The sequence below is a fragment of the Macrotis lagotis genome, chromosome 5 (genome assembly GCF_037893015.1).
Source record: "Macrotis lagotis isolate mMagLag1 chromosome 5, bilby.v1.9.chrom.fasta, whole genome shotgun sequence".
Classification (NCBI taxonomy): Eukaryota; Metazoa; Chordata; class Mammalia; order Peramelemorphia; family Peramelidae; genus Macrotis; species Macrotis lagotis.
In genome coordinates, this window is record NC_133662.1 from 251164320 (window position 1) to 251180658 (window position 16339).

General features: G+C 36.7%; 1 long non-coding RNA gene across 2 annotated transcripts; it reads right to left on the reverse strand.

The window, feature by feature from the left end:
* Nucleotides 1-9813: 9813 nt before the first annotated feature.
* On the reverse strand, nt 9814-15823 carry LOC141490164 (uncharacterized). Of its 2 annotated transcripts, none has more exons than XR_012469077.1 (3): nt 15594-15823; nt 14554-14761; nt 9814-10446 (listed from the first exon to the last, which is right to left on the reverse strand). It is a non-coding gene; the product is annotated as an uncharacterized LOC141490164 (long non-coding RNA). The 2 variants fall into 2 exon arrangements; XR_012469078.1 differs by having other exon boundaries at nt 14468-14761.
* Nucleotides 15824-16339: the final 516 nt, after the last annotated feature.

The window sequence follows — 16339 nt, forward strand, 5'->3', positions numbered from 1 at the left end:
GCACAGGAATTAAATTTGAGTGAAAAGAGGCTGCGCTAAGGCCCCAGCCTCACTTTCTCCTCCAGAGACATCTGATCTAGTGGTTAGATATAGATCAGGATGACTGGAGATGGTCCTGGATGCCAGGCAGTCAGGGTGAAGTGACTTACCCAGGGTCACACAGCTAGTTAGTGTCAGTTGTCTGAGGCTAGATTTAAACTGTTATCCTCGGGGCCGCTAGGTGGTGCAGTGGATAAAGTACTGGCCTTGGAGTCAGGAGTACCTGGGTTCAAATCCGGTCTCAGACACTTAATGATTACCTAGCTGTGTGGCCTTGGGCAAGCCACTTAACCTCATTTGCCTTGCAAAAAACCTAAAAACAAACAAACAAACTGTTATCCTCCTGACTTTAAGGCCAGTACTCCATCCACTGCCATAGCATGGCATAATATGCTATAATTTAATGTGATAACTAGATGTTAAATATAGGATAGTATAGTGTAAATAGCTTGATATATGACTTGATATGATATAACATGACATGATAATATGCAATAACATGTTTTGAAATGTTACTATGTGAGAAATGATATAATGATAAGATACATATTGGTTGGCATGTTATGTTAACTATATTACAGCCTTATTCAATATATATAATATATATTCTATATACATGCACACACATGCATATTCACAGGTGTAGAACATGTATATGTGAAATACAACACATGCATTATATATAAAAATAATATGTAGATATAATCTATACTACTGCATATGTGCAGCTGCCTTTGCATGTATATAATACCCACATACACACTATACATTAAATTTGTATAAAATAATGCCTACATATCTTTATGTGTGTATATCCATATGCATGTTTATACATATATTTGTATTTGGTGCTTATTTGGATTGGTCAAATCGATGTAAGATCATACATTTTGATCTGGAAAGTAATTTAAAAACTATCTAGTTCAATTCCTTCATTTGTCCAGATGAGGAAACTGATTATCAGGGAGTTTAAATAATTTGCCCCAAGACCACACAGGTAGTAAATACCAGGAAAAATCTATATCTATCCCAGGAGTCTTCCTGTCTTCCAGGCTAACCTTTTATTACCTAAAGTATACCCTCTTCAATAATAAATAACAGTATAAATGAGAATCGTAGTCAATATACCATTTTTGTTGTTTTGTGGTTATTCTTTCTATTACATTATTGAGGTGGTCAGGGAGTGGGGAGTATATATTTCTGCATATTACTTATTTTACTTCACATCTGTTCATCAAAATATTTCCATACTTCTCCATATTCATCATGGTTGGCATTTATCATAGTAATTTGTCTGCAAAACCCTCATCAGAAATATTTAATGCAGGGTCTTCCCGCTCCATAACCACTTTCTTTTTTTTAAATGTTAAATGTGTTCATTTTATTTTTATAAAAGGTTTTCACTTTCATATAATCAAAATTATCTGTTTTGTCATTTGTAACTGATAATGTCTTTTATGTGGGTAAGAATACCTTCTTTTTTGTGGCTTTGAAATATATATGATAAATTTCCAATTTTTAAATTCCTAAGCCAAGGATGAATAAATAATAAAAGAGAATCATAGATCAATATCATTAATGAATAGTCATTCCAATTTTGAAATAAACAAGCCCTTTCTACCCCTCCCATAATTCTAATGGTTTACCATTGACATTGGCTGCAGTTTTCCTTGTATATTTTATGGGTGCTTATATTTATTTGCATGTTGTCTTTCAAATTAGAGCATGAGTTTGGTGAGGAAAGAGTCTGTTTTTGCTTTTTTGTGTGTGTCCCCAGTATGTAGCATCATGTCTGGCAAATAAAAATTGATAAATTAGAGTTAGCTTGACTAGGTATCATCTTTGATATTTAAGTCATTACCTATTTTCAATTTGCATAACACCGAGGTCTGAACCTATTTTCTGCCAGACTCTTTCAAGTTATCTTAGAAGTTCCTGGAAAATAAGGAGTTACTTTCTATATTATTTGCATTTTTGGATTTATTGAACACTGGGTTATTGAATTCAAACATTTATGATTTTTCCTTGTCTCAGATCTTCATTAATTTTTATATATATATATATATATATGTATATACATATATATACATATATATATATTACATTTAATTTATTTAAAATTTTTTTTAAGCATTCTTTTCTTTTTAAATTTTGAGTTTCCAATTTTCTTCCCTCCATCCCTCTTCCTCTCACACCCTCCAGGAAGTTAAGTAATAGGATCTCAATTATTCATGTGAAATCATGGAAAAACATATTTCCATATAAGTCTTATTTCAAGTAAAGCAAAGAACATAAGGTTTTTTTTTCTTTCTGGAGCTGGACAGAATTTTTCACCATAAATCCTTTGGAATTCTCTTGGATCATTTTATTGATCAGAGCAACCAAATTTTTCGCAGTTGATCATCATTACAATCTTGCTGCTACTGTGTGCAATCTTCTTCTAATCCTGCTCACTTCACTTTGCATCTGTTCATGTTAATTTTTCCTGGTTTTTCTGAAATAGCTCTCCCTCCCCCACTTCATGACATAAAGCTCAATACTCCATCACAATATTATACATAACTTGTCCTGACATTCCCTAATTGATGGGGATTCCCTCAATTTCCAATTCTTTTAGTTGCTATAAATATTTTTGTAGATATAGGTGCTTTTCTATGTATGTTTAACCAGACTCAAGTAATTTTGATGATTGCTGCTTAATAATGAAGTTTAAGATCTGAAATCCTATTTTTCCTTCATTCCTACCTCTCTACCCTTAATACTCTATTTGTTTTGTTCTTCCAAATGAATGATGTTATTATAGCATCTAACTCTATAAAATATCACTTTGGTAGGTTGGCATAGCACTAAATACATAAATAAACTCATTCAATTATATTATATTGACATGCCCTTGATATGTGCACGGAACATTCCTCTGACTAATTGAGTTTTATTTTAAAAGCATGTTGTAATTGAATTTATTCAGGTAAAGTGTGCTTTGGTAAATTCATTCCCAAATATTTTGTTTATTTTGTGGTTATTATAAATGGCATTTTTTTTAGGTTTTTGCAAGGCCAATGGAGTTAAGTGGCTTGCCCAAGGCCACACAGCTAGGTAACTATCAAGTGTCTGAGACCGGATTTGAACCCAAGTACTCCTGACTCCAAGGCCGGTGCTTTATCCACTACACCACCTAGCCACCCGCTAAATAGAATTTTCTATTCTATTATGGCCTCCTGAATTTTGTTATTATTTATAACAATGTTATTGACTTTGTTTTGTAGCCTGGCATCGTGCCAAAGTTATTAATAATCTCAATTATTTTCCTATTTGTTCTTTAGGATATTTTAATTCTAGAATAATCAGCAAATTGATGCATTTTTGGTTCCTCCATGCACCAACATAATATCAAATAATGTTGAGGGAAGAGGGTGTCCTTGCTTTACTGCTGTATTTCTTGGGAAAGATTCTAACATTTTCTCATTTTACATAAATATATATGCATATATGTGTGTGTATGTGTTGTATGTATATGGATTACTTTTGGTTTTCTTTATATGTTTACTAAAAATCCTATTTGTAAAAGATGCCTCTGTTAATATTTAGTAGATTTTTTTAAAGGATTAATCAGGGTCACACTTTGGGAAAGGGTTTTCCTGCTATTAGTTGACATAATCATAGTTTTGAATCTTTTTGTTTTTAATGTGATTCATTTTGTTAATTATTTTCTTAGTAATATCAAACCATTCTTCTATTCTTAAAGTAAATTCAACTTGGTTATAGTGAATGGTTTTTCAGTCAAATTGCTTAAATAATTTTGCTATATTTAATTCAATTTTAAAATTATGCTTTGTACATAGTATATGCTTTAAATGCTCTTTGTCCTGAATTAATATTACTGTGATTCTTTCATTGCTTTGTTTGATACAAGCAATCTATTTATCTCAGAAAGAATTTGATAGAGTATTTTTCTCAATTTTTGAATGTCATTTATATAGTACAGTTATTAATTACTCTTCAAAAATTGTATAAAATTTTCCTGTAAATCCTTCAGGATGGTGACTTGGTTATTCATTTATACCACATTCATTTCCTCCTCTGAGATTGACGTATTTAGGAGTTTTGGGTTGAGTTTTTTTTGTTTTGTTTGAGTATTTCATATCAAAAAAAGATAATTCTCTCCTTTTGTGGGCTCAGTATTTCTGGCATATAAAATAGATTTTCATAATTTTAAAAATTTTTTCTTTGGTAATAATTTCATTTTGGTAATGATTTTCATTTCTATTTCATTTTTGCTCCCTTTTTAAAAATCAGGCTGGCAAAAAAATTATCAATTTCATCACTCTTTTCCAAAAACAATTTTTAATTTATTGTGTCTAACACATTTTTGATTTCTAATTTATCTATTTCTCTCCAAATTTTTGTGCTTCCTTTTAAAGTATTTTGAATTTATTTATTTGTTCATTTCCTAATTTCTCAAATATATTTTTCAATTGTCTGATTTTGTTAGCATATAGTTTTAGGATATAACTTTTCTTCTGAGAACTGCTTTAAGTTTATTCCAGAAATTTTAGTAGTATGTTATCATCAATAATATCTTTCATATATTTGGTTATGATTCATTTTTAGATTTATTATTCAAAATTTAATTAGTATCTGATGAAATCTGTATCTTTTGCTTATGCTCTCTGAATTGCTTCCTGTTTTTACTGCTTTCATAGTCTGTAAAGGACATATTTAATATTTCTACCTTTTAACATGTTTTCCTGTTTCTTTATTCCCTATTATACAGTGTTCATGTAAATGTGCCATATGGTATTAAAATATGTATATTCTTTAATGGCACCATGCTATATTAACCTTTATTATAATTTTCTAGATGAAAATGGCATAAAATGATCTGCTTATAGTCACATAGCACAAAACGTCTTGGAAATATTCTAGGTCAATCCCCAATCTCATCTCAGAAATTCTTCAACAATGACCCTGACAAATGAGATCAATGGAAAGTTTGGTCAGTGGAAAAGTTTGAGCCAATAATAGGTACATTTGTTTTGGGGCCAGAGGATATAGAGTCACATTCTGCTTCTGACTTTTAAGACTTTGAGCAAGTGATTTGACATTGCTGGATCTCAATTTCCTTATTTATAAAAAAAAATGGATTTGGACTCAATGACCTCTGAGGTTACTTTTACTTCTATAATCCATCTACTAGCTCAAGTGACAATGAACTCAAAATGCAACAATAATGCCACCATCACCACCAGCACCAATAATACCAAACTGGTCCATTCCATTATTCATGTGAATAAAAATAGAAAGATTCAAGATTAGAACTAAAGTTGACAACTTTTATTCTAAATTGTATTGCTACCCCATAGATTTGTCCTTTCAACTAGCACACAGAGCCATATCTTTGATCCTTATTACCCAAAACCATACATAATAAGGGTGAGATCCCAGTGGCTTTGTGCCAGGACACCAAATTTAGTGGAAGCCAACAACATTTAAAGTTCTTAAGCAGTCAAACAGAGTTTAACATTTAGCAAATATGATTAGGAAAAATGGGATGCTAACATATATCATGAAAAGATGGGTTCCTTCCTCTATCTTGTTCTTCCTACTCCCCATTCAATGTGTGCAACTCTTAGGTAGTTTTGATGCACCCAAGTTCTGTCTTCCCACCATAAGAGAGTGTTAGGTCTCTTGCCTCAAGGCAGTTGAGGCTGACCTTCCAGTCACTTTTCCTAGACTATTCTTGGAACAAAAATTCTCAATTATCCCTCAGGGGACAAGACAAAGAGCTTAGGTTCCATGATCTGTGAAAGTAATCTTAATTCTGTCATTAATTCTTTCCTTCATTTCCAGTGGGAAACTATATGCTGGTGGAGAGTTCCATAATCAAATGTACAATGTTACATCATTCAGTGGGAAAAACCATGGATTTGGAGTCTATGTCTCGAGTTTCACACTTGAAATTAGATTCATGGTGGGAGCTCTGGATTTGAACACAAAGGATCTCTGTACAAAGTACTCTCCAGTACCTAGATAACTGTAATAACGATAATAGCAATAACAACAGTAATGCTGATGATAGCTAGCATCTATTTAACACCCACTAGAAGGGACCTGATAATTTCCCTTGCTTAATAAATATTGTCTTATTTGATCCTTATAATTCTTCAAGAGTGAAAAGAGGCCATTGGACTGGTTAGGCCCAAAGATTCCTCCAAACGCAATTCCATCAATGACTTTGATGGTCTTCCAATGTTTCTTTGTTCCCCTCTTTGTTTCTTCAGGCCAGACTTTTTATTATAAGGTTAATATATTTGATAACACATTTTCACCCTATCCGTGACCTTGTGCCCACCATATAGAGGACATCTTCTTTCTCCATGCATAGAGATTTCCCTCTGGTATGGTAGGGCAATTATTAGAGAGCTTGCAAGTGTTTTTCCTGCTTCTACTTTGAGTTCTTTTTAGGTGTGCATGTGTGTGGTTTTTAAAGAAGAGATATGAAAAAAAAAAGTTCATCTCAGTTATTGTCATGATGACCTTTATAGGCCAGTTGGCTGCAGACAAACATGTTTGCAATTTCTGAGGAATCTGTAGGGTGGAAAGAGGATTTGCAATAATAAGGTCTGAAACTCAGCAGGCTGGGTAAGCAAGCAGGATTGAGGATCACAGATGCTCAGTGGCTACTGCTGCCTCACTGAGGCAGCTGGCCTTCACTTTGCAGCTTCTCAGAATGGCTTTGTGAGATTTAAAGGGGCTTTCTCAATTTTCCTCCTCTCTGACATCTGCTAAAGCAATGAGATGGGCAGGGATTTATCCTGGCTGCTATGTCTTCCAAGGTCGTGTTTGTCCACATAGCTCCATGTCAACAAGAGGTCAACACAAGCCTTACACAAAGGCTTCACCTCACTTTGTTCAATGAAGAAACAATCTTCAGTGTCTATCCTTTTCAATGATTCCCTCCCCTTTCTCCCCCACCCCCACAGCTGAGATGTCCCTCTCTTGTGGTGCTCTCTTGCCCCTATTACTCATCTACTTCTCTATGGGTTGAACTGCCAGGGATCAAACACATACAGGATTCAGAAGTGTCACTGGATACCATCATTTTGTGGTATGGGGTAGAGTTGGAGGAACTGCCTTGACACTTGCCATGAGATTGAAGACTAGGTGGTGCAGTGGATAGAGCACTGGCCTTGGAGTCAGAAGGACTGGAGTTCAACTCTGGTCTTAGATAGCTGACACTAACTAGCCTGTGTGACCCTGGGCAAGTCACTTAACTACCTCACATCCAGAGTCATCTCCAGTCATCTTGATCCATTTATGGTCACTGGATTCAGATGGCTCTGGAGGAGAAAGTGAGGCTGGTGACATAGCACATCCCCCCTCACTCAAATCCAATTCATGTGCTTGTCATGGTATCATCTCCTTGATGTCATGTTCTTCTTCCAGAATGATGGATAGACATTCTGACTTCAATTTTCTCACTAGTAAATTTAGGTGGTTGGCCTAAATGACCTGTGAAATCATTTCCTCTTAGATGTATGATCTAATAAGAAAAGGAGAATCTATGAGAAATTTAGGGTTTTAGAATTTTAAAGTAAGGAGAAACTACCTTTAAAATCACCTCATTTTACTGAGAAGGAACTGATGTCTAGGGAAGTGAAGTCACCTCCTCAAGGTCATACAGCAAGTACATTATGATGTCAAAACTTCCTTTACAGTGAGGGTGTTCAGGGAGGACTAGCAGCTGTAATGTGAGAGCTTGCCAAACACTTCTCAGAGCTGCTCCCCTACCTTTGGTGTCCACTTGATTCACATTACTCTTATCCATAACTCCAAGAAGCTGTAGCATGCCCACTGGCTACACAGTAAAACTGTCTCAATAGACAGGATAAACCAGGTTGAGGATACAGAACTCAAGCTCATTAGTGAATTAGGGAAATTTCTCCCCGCCGAGTTAATAAAAACTTCTGGTAGAATGAGTAAAGGAGGGGCAGCTAGGTGGAACAGTGGATATATCACCAGCTCGGGAGTGAGGAGGACCTGGGTTTAAATCTGGCCTCAAACACTTAATATTTGCCTAGCTGTGTGACCTTGGGCAAGTCACTTAACCCTTTGCCTTAAATAAATAAATAAAAAGAATGCACAAATGAGAACTATGTGTTCTAATAGCTATATAGGTTGCTGAAGTAGGCACTGCTTAGAGCTTAGTCAAACATCACAGATATCAAGATCATTACAGCATCCTGAGATGTCACCAGTCATCTTGATTTTTGTCTTGCCATTGAACTTTAATGAGTCTGGAAGAGAGAGTTATATATCAGTTGTCTGTAAGTCTGCATCACTTAAGTCCAATTCATACACAAGCCATCATCATTCTATGATGTCATTGGTCATCTTTGGAGATGGAAGATGAGCAACAAGGTGACAATGAATGTGAATGTAGATATATGACTGGAAACTGATTTTTTAATATGCATGAAAACAAAGCATGTAAGCTACTGAAATATCACAAGAATGGAAACAGTGGGATCCAGTGCAGAGTAACTCATACTTTAATTAAGTGTGAGTGTTCATTTATACTAGTCACAGCTAACAAGATTATCAAAATGACCTTAAATATGTGTTTGCTTCTAATCCTAGGGGTGACTGTCACTCTAAAATTCCCCTTGGGAATAGCAGAGAACCTTCTCAAAATTAAAATATTCTTAAAAGGAAAGATTAATTAATGCAATGAGAAATTATTTGCAACATTAACTGCCACAGAGAACTAAATATTAAAATCCAAATAAATAGAAAAAATATAATATAAAGTAGAAAGAACCAAACCTTTCAAATAAACAAAAAAGGTTACCCCTTATAGACAAGAAAAAATTATAAAAGGAAGAGAAAAATGTAAACTCTAGGTATTTCCCACTGAAAAAAATGACTTCACCTTGCAAGACCAATACTCTTGGCAGTCCCTTCTCAATTCCCTCTGCATTTCTTCCTCCAACAACTCGTGACTGAGATGTTCTAGAGGTGCATTTTCTCAACCCTTTTTTAGTGACAGACTCTCAGTAATAACCCTCTGGCATTATTCCAGGAGGACATGGGACCTGTGAACTAAACCAGAAACCAGACTAGAGAGTAAGGAAGAAAAATGTGGGAGAAAATTTTCAAGTAGACAGAAAACTAGAGATGCTATTTATGTCTTTTAAAAAGAAAGATATAAGTAATTAGCAGAAAAAAAGGAGAGAGGTGGGATGAGAGCCAACTGTGAAAGTTTGTTTAAGATTCCCATGAGCGATATCATGGGAAATCCTTCCCTGAACCCCTTTGTGATTGACTATAAAATCAAAAGATTAAGGAGAGAAATAACAATTCTTAAAGAAGAAAACAATGATGATAGCAGATAATAAAAGAAAGACAATAAGCCTAAGAAATTTTAAGTAGATTTTCTGAATAATAATAATAATAAAAATAATGATAATAATTCCAGGAGACCTAGAATTTTTTAAATGAAGAGGCAGAAGGAAAATTAATCAAACAAACTCAAAAAACATGTAAAATACACATATACATAAAAATGCTTCAAAATAAAATCATATGCTATAAAGATAGATGTAAAGAAAGAGTAGAAGGATTTTAGGTCATTTGGAAAAAATGCATAAAAGCAATGGTCAGAGAAATGCTACGAGAAAATTGAATGCACTTTTTAGAAAAAGGAGAACAAAGTACAAATGGAAAGAATCCACAGAACACCAACAGAAAGAAATTAAAAGTTTTATTCACCAACAAAATGAACATAGGCGATCTTTAGAACGATCACATCAAATTTAAAAAATCCTGTGCATATTCCATGGAAAAACAATAAGAATAACACAGTTTTCTCCTTGTTTACATGAAATTAAGGGAAGATTGGAATATATACTATACAAAACAGAGTAGTTGGCACCTCAACATTATATTCAAAGTTAAACCAAATCATTATGTAAAATAAAGTAAAGATCATGAAAACTGAAGAACTGAAGGCATTCCTTCAGAAGAACCAATAGGTGACATAGTCCAAACTTCTGCATTCTTTATTCAGTTATAAACTGCAAAATTCAGCAAACTTTGGTCCTGAGTCAACACAAAAAAAGATGATAAGGACGACCAAAGGAGAGGATTTTTGCTTTACATATTCAATTTTTTTCTTGACTGCTAAAATGTCCTTTTGATAAACTCCCTTCCTTGGGGTGTCCTTTTTAGAAAAGAATAACAAAATACAAATGGAAAGAATCCGTAGAACATGGCAACAGTAGAAAGGTATGGCATTCTTCTTGTCTTTTCCTTATGGAGAGTTCATGGTCTTTCCAATGTTCTCAAGGTGAAGGATAGTTTTTGCCTCAGCATTAAGAACCAAGAGGGATGTCCAAGTGTTCTGACCTTGAACAGAGGAAAATTTAAAACTTTAAACCAGGGTTGAGAGAAGGATATAAAAAAATCTAGCTTTTGCTAGATCAATGTATGTTCCCTATTGAAGAAGATGATGATGACGATGATGATAACAATAATAATAATAATGATATCTGACACTTTTATGATACTATCCACATATGATACTTTATATACTTATAAACACATGTGTTTATATAGGATGTATATAGATAGGTATAGTTATATATAATAGTTGTAATTATGTACCTATAAATAGTCGTTGTAAAATATATAAGTATATATGTTTCTAACCTGAATGAATATAAGCTGGAGAGTAGGAATAGTTTTCACATTTGTCTTTGAAGCTCCCATTCATAGTATGATATATGGCATACCAAAGGCGTTTAATAAATGCTTATTGAATGACTGAGGGATCAGGGAGATGATCTCTAATTTCTCTTTCAGTTTTAGATTTATTATCTTATTTTTTTTAGGTTTTTACAAGGCAGTGGGGTTAAATGACTTGCCCAAGGCCACACAGTTAGGTAATTATTAAGTGTCTGAGACCAGATTTGAACTCAGGTACTCCTGACTCCAGGGCCAGTGCTCTATCCACTGTGCCACCTAGCCACCCCTGTATCTATTATCTTATGTTTGAAAAAGGCAATTCATAGTAAGCCTCAAAAGGCAAATAGAGAGGGGCAGCTAGGTAGTGGGGTAGATAGAGCACCAGCCCTGAACTCAGGAGGACCTGAGTTCAAATCTGACCTCAGACACTTAATAATTACCTAACTGTGTGATCTTGGGCAAGTCATTTAACCCCATTGTCTTGCAAAAACCAACCAAACCAAAAAGACAAATAGAGTTTGAATTTAATCTTTGATCTAATAGGAATCTACTCTTTAGTTGATTGATGCTGTATGTAAAGGATTCAGGAACATTCACTTACTGGTGTTGTGCAGGCTGAACTAAAGAATCAGTTAAAGGAAGAACACTGGAAATTTGGAGACCTAGATTCTCCCAGCTCTGCTTACTCTTGTCTAAGACCCTTCTTTTCAGTGGGTCTTACAATGGAAGATTGCTTCCAGGTCTAAATCCAGGCTTCTGTGACTTCAAATATTCTAGCAATAATCTATGATCCTCTGATAGGATATTAGGAATAATGGTTGAGGTGGATGAAGGATTGGATTTTAAAAATATAAAAAAATTCTCTTGCAGATTTTGCAGCCTGACTCCTGAGCTGGGTTAATGAGCTTCTCTAGAAATGATTGGGCCTCCTTACCGAGTGGCTCAGAATGAAAGCAGCATCTCCATCACTTGGGGATGGCATCCAAAAGGAAAATCAGCTATTCTCCGTCTCTTTCCACTAATGAGCTCCAAGTGCTGAGCTCTCCTGCTAACTCTGGCTCCCCCCTCCCAGCCATTGTAGGAGAAAATTATGAATTTTTAAGCATATACAGCACCCATTGTTTGTGATTACATTAGACCTTCAAAAGGAACCAGGAACATAAATTTTGAGATGAATAGCAGTATGCGGGATGCTTGCCTCTCGGTTTGACTTCAATAACTTATCTCAATGAAGCCCCACCAGAAAGCATCTCAAACACTGTAGCTCTCAAGAAGATGAGCTGTGGATGCGGGCAAAATCATAAGACAGAGGGGCTTTATTGCAACAATGAACAAGCTGAAAATTACAAGGTAATGGGATCTCAGCAGGAGACCCTCCTACCCTGCCATTAGCTAACTCAGACAATGATCGCGGTGGAAGCGGGCCGGGTTATGGATGAGCCACATAGGGCAGATGCTCCTGGCACCTCCATCCTGGTGGGGCCCAGAGATAATAGCCCTGGGGAAGGCAGACTCTACCTGTCTGCTAGGGGCTGAGACCCCACCTGCAGGGAGGCACAGAATTCCCTGCCTTTCCTTAGCCCTCTCAAAAATCTTTTCACTTGTGTATGTTTTTGGTCTATGTCTTGTGATAGGAGTGGGATTTTGAAGAAAACATCAAGGAAGACCTCAGAGGAAATGTGGATCATATCAGTTGTATGGATGGAAATTCTACTACCAATCAAGGGTCATCTGTTCCTAATACCCTTGGATGAATCACTTGAACATTTTGGGCCTCTGTTTCCTCATCTATAAAATGAGCATTGGGATTATGATCTACAAGGCCTCTGACAGCTCAGAAGTGGGAAGATTCCATAGGGAAGCAGGCAGGGGATGTGAATCATAGATTTATAGATGAAAAAGACCTTAGCAGTCAACTAACTCTAAAATTGTAGAGTATTTTGTATAGGAACAAACTGAGGCTCAGAGGATTTGTGACTTGGCTGAGGTTACAGAAAAAAATAAAAATCCAAATCCAGTCCATTTTCAAAGTATTCGCTTAAATTCCTGCCTCTGATGACTTTGATTAAGGGCCACTTTATTCTCCTGGTCCTCAGTTTTCTTATGTGTAAAATGAGTGGGAGGACTAGATTACCTCTGAGCCCACTACAGGTACTAGATCTGTGATTCCCTAGCATCATCAAAGTTCAGAACTGGGGAGGATATTAAAGGTCATTTAGTCCCAACCCTTCACTTAATAGAATAAGAAACTGAGCCCCAAAGAAAGGAAGAAGCTTCCCCAGGATCACCCAGAGTTAATGGCAGGAATCAAATCCAGGACTTCTGACTTTCTTATCTTTTGTTTTTTTTTTTTCCTTTTTGATTTTTGGTTTTTACAAGACAATGGGGTTAAGTGACTTGCCCAAGGTCACAGAGCTAGGTAATTTTTAAGTATCTGAAGTCACATTTGAACTCAAGCCCTCCCGACTCTAGGACCACTGTGCCATTTTGAAATAGAATATTTTCATTTTTTATCCTACCAACTGCCCCCCTTCCCCTTTGCAAAGCCAAGTCTTACATGTCTGAGAGAATCGGGGTGAGGGAAAGTTTTCATCTAAATTTTAACAAAACATGCTCACCACATGTGTGTGATGTGACCGATCCTTTGCTCAAAACTTCCAAGAAGATAAAATCATGGCAATTTTCCCTGGGGAGTGACTATCGTGGGATCCCTTACACAAGCTCCGAATGTCATTTTAGTGGATAGTCCCACAGTTCTTTCCCTCCAAATCTTTTAAAAATGTTTTCCAGGAGGATGATAAAAGACGGAGTTGCATTACCCCTCCTCTCTCTTCCCCAACTGGCTCCTGTGAGTGCTGAATGTAAGAGGCGAGAAGATCTGGCTTGGAATCCCAACATAGCCATTTGTGACACTGAGCAAGTCATCTTAATCTCGGAGCTTCAGTTTCCTCATCCATAAAAGGAGAAGGCTGGACAATGCCCTTGAAGCTTTCTTCCAGTTTTAAATCTATGAGTCTCTGATACAAATAAATTGACCTAAACAGGGAATAACCAGTGGGCTAAGGGTAAACTAAGGATCTAGATTTTCTGCTAATTGGATGACTGATCTTAGAATCATTTAATTTGTGATTATCTCCTGACAATCCACTGTGTGAAGGGGCTCCATGGGACACTGGAGATGCAAGCATGACTTTCCTGCTCAAGGAAATTCTCATCTTTGAAAATTTCTCATCATGAAAAATAGTAGTAGCAAGAGTAGTGGTAATAGTTGTAGTAGTGGAAGTGGTAGGTAGTGGTAATGGTAGGAGTAGTAAGAGGAGGAGGAGAAAGAGGAAGAGTGATGGATGGACACAATAGTAATCAGTGGCAGTAATAAGACTAGTCATAGTTAATCTTTATATAGCATCCACAATGTGTATTATGTACATTATAAATATTATTTCATTTTGTTTTCACAGCACGCTATCGGGTAGGTAAAAACAGGCTAATATAGATTCAAGTGCCTGTGTCAAATAACTGCCTATCTAAACTTTGGCAAATTTAGGTGAGGGGAGGTTCCAGTGGAATAGTGAGAATATAGTGGTAGTTATACCTGGAGGAGCTAATGTGTCCCTTGCACCCCTCCCCACCCCAAGGGGAACTTTAGAGAAGTCAATGTTAATGGGATCTGGAAGGTGCTGACCTAGAACACTGATGCTCCCTACTATCAGAGAGCTAGGAAAGAAGGCACAGAGAAAGATGGCCACTGTGGGTAGGATAGATGCCTACCCCAGATGTTGGCACCCAAGGATCAAAGCCTCATTTGACACATGCTAATTATGGCTCCGATCAAGCGCAAGGGGTTTGGTTCAAACTGTAGGCTGAAGTTCAGGAAAAGGAAGGATCAGCATACACTGAGGCAGATAGGAAGGGCTTCCTGGAGGACATAGGTCGGAGAATTCCAATTTTAGAGGTGGGGAGGAGTTTGAAGCAAATCCTAAGGAGAGAAAGGCAGATACAATAACAGTCACTGATTTTTTTAAATCTAGTGCAGTTTGAGAAGACTCTGAGATCTACTTGATTTTTTTAAACCAAAAAGTATAGCTCTGAAGGGAAAAGAACAATAAACTGTGGATGAGGAGACTGGCCAAACTGAGACCTTGCCATTGCATGTGAATGTTCGTAGATCACATTCTCTCTCTGGGTCTCAGTTTTACCATTTGTCAAAAAGAATGGATTTGAATTGAATGGAGGCTCCCTGAAGCTCCTTCCTTCTCCCTTCCTTCCTTCCTTCCTTCCTTCCTTCCTTCCTTCCTTCCTTCCTTCCTTCCTTCCTTCCATCTTTTTTTCCTTCCTTATTTGCATATCTGGTCCATAGTACAGTGCCTGGTGTACAAGATGAGAAATACTGACTGATGAATTGGTTCCAGTCGTGGAGTAGCACGAGCATTGACCAAAACCTGAGGACCTGAGGATTGACCATTGTCACCTGAATGGCACTGAACAAGTCACGTGACTTCAGAACCTCAATCTATTAAGTGAAGACTTGGACAAGATGACCTCTAACTGTTTGTTCAGCTCTTGATCATTCCGAGTTGTAGAATAAGATGAGTTCTCTTCCAGTTTAGCATTCTGGAATACTTGGCATTTTCTTATAGATATTTTGTCCTAAGTTCGAAGGGACCAGAGAGGTCATTAAGACTATCTCTTCCAGCTTACCAATAAAGAATAAGCCTAGAGAAATGAAGCGACTTGCTCAGCTAGGAAGTGTCTAAGGCTAAATTTGAACCCACAACTTTGAGACTCAAAGGTAGCACATTGTCCCTTACCTTGTACTGCTCATAACAAGAGAACTAACTCTGCTTCAGCATGGTGGTATCCCGTGGTTTGCTCTTTTACAATACTCTTCTCTCCGATAGAGGACCACATTTTAAATGATGCAACCAAAGGTTTGTTTTCCCCTCCAGCTGGAAAAATAAAACCTTCCCCAGGTCAAGTGGCTACCCAAATGAAGCAGCCTCACTGCTGAGCAATCCTCAGTCAGCTTGCTTTTCCCAGAGATCCCCTGGTGCATGTTAATGAGAAACATTCTCAATATGTGTTTTTAACCTCATGTAAACAAGGGCCGGGCTGTCATCCAAAGTCAGAGGTAAAAAAAAAAAAAAGGTAGAACAAGAAAGCAACTAATTATGTAAGGAAATAAAAACAATAGAACCTGGTACAGCTTATATGGGAGAGTTGGCCTGGTTGCTACTTAAGAAACATAGTTATTACATTTCAAGGTGGTGATTGGAGTTGGCTGATAGGGTCATAGAAGGAGTCCTGGCCCCCCCAGATCTCCATCTTCACTGCAAAAATAAAAGTCAATGGAGGATGGGGGGTGAGTGCCTTTAAATCCTTCTATCACCTCTCTTCTGAAGGTTTCCGGAGGATGGGAGCAGCAGTAAGTGATAAATCACCTGAGGGATGAGAAATAGGAGTCTGTCTTTGGACTGCTTTACCTCATTATTGAATGCTCATATTATCAACCAACTCTTCTTGTGATTTTTTTCTCAGGTCCTCAGCTAACCTCCTT